Below are 4,337 nucleotides of genomic sequence, written 5' to 3'. Positions count from 1 at the left end.
TTTGGATGTCCAGCATCCGCAGTTTTTTTGTTTTTATCTCGTTTATTCCGTGTCGGGATTGATGGGGTGGAATCTGGCCTGGTCCTCCCCAACCTGGGGCAGGGAAATCAGCCTGGCTTTTAAGTTTTAATTAATTAACATTATCCTATTTCCCCCCCCCCCCCTCCCCTCCCCCCAGGACCCAAAATCCGGAAAGTCCACAAACCCGGCACACGTCAGGTCCTGGGCTTCCTGGTATCTAATTTGGAAAACAAAGTGATACCTCTGATCCTTCTAATGCAAAATATGGAATTTCTATAAACCACAGTTGCTTTGGAATTTGATGATGAATGGACCCTTTTACTCCAGATTTCTTTGTTGGGGGGTGGGGGGGGGGGTGGTTTAACATATTTTCTTTTACCACTCACAGAAAGTATAGTCAAAGGGAACATTTCCTAGTTTAAAAAAAAGTAAATTTAAATGGCTGCATTTTCACCTGCATCAAAAGGGAAGACAGGGAAGTGCTTCTGAATTCCTGCACAGTGAAAAGCTTCTTGGCCCACCTCAGTAATTTGCTAATCTTACACTATAGGAAGAGGTATCTTCCACAGAAAATATTGGCGGAGCAAGCCTGGTAGCAGGTAACTGATTGGATAAATGTCTTCACAGATCCAGAGAACCTGGTTCTGATCCAAAGAAATCTATTGAACATCTCTCTCTATCTATCTATATATATTATACCAACTATACAGGCAGTAACATGTTACTTTGTACCTGCTTACTCATTTACTGCTGTGCTAGCTAAAGCATTGATATTAATTTTATAGCTCTTGTTTACATATATTTAGTGCAGCTGTATACAAGTCTAACCTCCAACTTGTAACCAAAACTGTTGTAAGATTAAATTTCTAAAGATGATTCACATAGGCCCAGATTTTATGGTTTAAAAACAACAATGAGGTTATCAGCACTTGCCATTATTAAAGAGTAAATCGGGCTGCAACTTCTGCAATTGCACATGCACAGTTAAACACAGGAATTAAGGAGTTGTCCCAAGTTTCCCTGTTCCTCCAGAAGCTTAGCTATACCAGTATCTCGCCGAGCATCTCGGTATCGAAACGCATAGAATGGCAGGAAGTTCCTGTACTTAAATGATAGATAACCACTAAAATTGCCAGAAAAAAAAATTAACACATGTTCACTGCAGTTTAAGTACATTTTTAACAGCATGTTAAGTCTTAATTACTGTCAAACAACCCCTCTGGCACTGAAAATTAACTTTCATAAGTGTGAAGTCTTATTCTTCTAGTTTTAATTATTATTAGAAATTTTAAAAATGTAAATCCTTTTACTTTTCCTTTTATCTCTCTCAGATTGGCTGCTGTGTCCTACATTACAGCAGTGACTGTACTTCGGAAGTATTTGATTGGGTTTCAAGAGCTTTGAGGCATCCTGAGGTTGAGAAAGGTGCTATATCAATGCAAATCTTTCTTCTATAGTTACCTACACAATTTATCTCAGGAAAAATACCAGCATTTCATTGTTTATGCTGGTATTGTACAAAAAGTCACAACATAAGCCTTCCAGGCTTTCCACAGGATTCCAAATGGGTAAGCCCACAAACATTAAGTGATGTAAATATTGAGCCACCTTGTAGAGCCAAGAGAGATGGAAGGACGTTGTCTGATAGACGTGTGGCATGAGCAAACTAGGAGATATGAAAACTTTCAAAGAAAAGAAATGATCGGAAGAGTTCAATTCAATAATTGAACCTCCATCCAAGTAACTCAATAGTGTCTCAGGCTTGTGACAAAAGAGTAAACCTCAGAAAATGTTCTGCATGATTTGCACCATATAGGCAGCTGTGTGTATAAGCTTTTATCATGTTTATGGGTTTATGATTTTAAATATGTTTTCAAGCAAAGGACATTGTAAATGTCAACAAACCAACTTTTTTTTCTTTGTCAAAGATTGTTGGTGAAATATGCTTAGAATTGGCTCTGACAGACCTACATAAGAATTATTGTGTGACTGAGAGGAATGTCTGTAAATATATTATTATATTGCTAATCTCCCAGTGAGACACTCCTAGCAAGTTGCACTGAGTAGAAGCATTGTGCTATGTCATGCAGTAAGATTTATTCTGCTAATTGCATGAACCTGTATCCCCTTAAGGTCACAAAAGACTAATTGTTCAATAAAGAATTTCAGTTTTGTATGTTGAAAAAGCTTTGCAAATTGAAATACGTTTATCAGTTTTAGGCTCTGACAGAAACACACAGCATTTAAGATTGTGCTCCATCTGTACCGAAAGTGTAAAATGCACATCTGTCCTGTGACAGCTGAATAGGCTGTTGTAGCATTTTTAATGTTAACATCCTGTATGCTGCTGCTGTATGATGAGTTGGGAGTTAGTATTAGGAGTGAGACAGATCTTAATATTTGGTAGTAGGGGAAGAACTTGCAGGTTGACAGGTCATTGGGCCAATATTAGAGTTTGACATCACTGGGGAGAGGAAAGTTCATGAAATTTTGATGTTATAAAATAGCTCAGCTGCACAGTTAAATTTTGGCATTAATAATTTCAGAATTATAAGACATGTAATGACAGGAAGAACATAACTTGCACTGCTGTGGCAAAAATACACTTTATAAATTATTTATTAATCCTCAGTATAAACAATAATTTCCTTTCTCTCTCTCTTTCAGAACTTGGCTTTCTTTTCCAAATAAAAATTGGTTGTTCAAATCTGGAACATCACCTGATTTAAAGTGAATGCTAAAGTTGCTTTCAAAGTCATAGGCCACAGACTTTCAGACTGTAAATTGCACTGACAGTTTTCAAATCATTTTGGGAAGTAACAAAACTCAGAAATCGTTACGATATGAGGGAAAAATGAATTTTGAGTTGAACACAAAAAAAAAAGAGACTGCTGCATAGTGCAAAATCCTTCACAGTGCACACAGATCTTTACAGGCATAGACAGAGTTGGTACCTCGTTTCAACAAAGTATTGAATTAAAAACCTTAATGAAGGTATTCAAAGGTACAAAAGGCCACTTGTAATCTTGTAATATTTTTGAATGATTTTATTATACTAGAAACATTCATGTTGAAACTGTGGTCAGGAAGAGGAAAAAAAATCCAGCTGTAAGGAAAGAGTCAACATATTCTAGACGGCATTTCGGATGTTTTCAGAGAACCAATAAATCACAGCCGAAAAATCTTTTAAAGTTTGCGGAGAAAGAAAGAAAGCCAGTCACCTCGTTTTTTTTTTCTGACCTTGAGACAACTGAACTTGTCATTGTGGCATAGCTGCATTAAATAGCACCAGGCGAAGTTTTCGGATAGCACCTGGGAGGCCTGAGAACAAGTCAAAGAAAATAGAGGATGAATAGAAAGCGTTGTCATTAAATGTGTATAATGCTGCTGGAAAATTGAAATTGAATACTCCCCTTTAAGACAGGAACCCCCCCCCGCCCCCCACCCCCGCCGACCCCATAAAACCCTGGAACTGGCTTGCCATGTTAGTGTGCTCTGCACTTCTGTGGGCAGGGAGCCTAAGGCTTGTACCAGTAATGAGGGCGGTATTTGCCCAAATCAACCATCACTGCTTTATTTCTACTAGAGTTCTTCCTGAATTCTTGAATTGAATCACGGCTGTGTTTCCGCTGTGTGTTTACCCTCTGATCTCATTTAGGGGAGCAGCTCGCTTGAAAGAGGTGATTGGCAAAAGGTATTGATTTAGAGCAAATAACTGCGTGGAAGATTTCGTATCCACAGATGAACACACAGGAACATAATATGTCCATCATGGCTTTCCTTTCTGACAAGGTAATTTTATGCAGATCACAGCTGGCAGTAAATATTACATGGCAGATTGTTCAATGTTTTTTGATGTTTCATTATGAAACACTAATTGGAGTTGTGGTTTGAATATGGTTGAGACAATACAGGAATTGGCTAATGCCTCTGTTGACGAGGCATCCTTTACTAAACTAGCCTACACACTTTTATACAAGTTTTACCTAAACATTGCTGCTAGATTATCAACATTGACAGTGATGCTAAACATCTGACGTCAAGTCTATACTCCCCAACCAGGCCTTTGGTTGTACTCTGGAATAAATTTGAGTGTGGGTGATGTGAAAAAAAAAGGATAAACATTTGTAATGGGTCAGCCTGCAGCTACTATTTGCAAACAGCCAAGAATCAGTTATTTATTTTATGTTGAAGTTTATAATTGGAGTAAAATATTGCAGTATTTGAATAGCAGGCTCGCATTGTTGTGTAGTATTTGTAAAAGAGGTGCATGTTTTTAAATGTATACACACACACACACACACACACACACACAC

General features: G+C 37.9%; 1 long non-coding RNA gene across 1 annotated transcript; it reads left to right on the top strand.

The window, feature by feature from the left end:
* The first annotated feature begins 495 nt into the window (after window positions 1-495).
* Window positions 496-2,787, top strand: LOC121286804. The gene is made up of 3 exons (XR_005945067.1): window positions 496-620; window positions 1,353-1,589; window positions 2,689-2,787. It is a non-coding gene; the product is annotated as an uncharacterized LOC121286804 (long non-coding RNA).
* The last annotated feature ends 1,550 nt before the right edge of the window (window positions 2,788-4,337 follow it).

This window comes from Carcharodon carcharias, chromosome 14 (genome assembly GCF_017639515.1).
Source record: "Carcharodon carcharias isolate sCarCar2 chromosome 14, sCarCar2.pri, whole genome shotgun sequence".
NCBI classification, from domain to species: Eukaryota; Metazoa; Chordata; class Chondrichthyes; order Lamniformes; family Lamnidae; genus Carcharodon; species Carcharodon carcharias.
The sequence above is the reverse complement of the archived record's forward strand: the minus strand, read 5'-3'. Positions and strand labels throughout refer to the sequence as shown.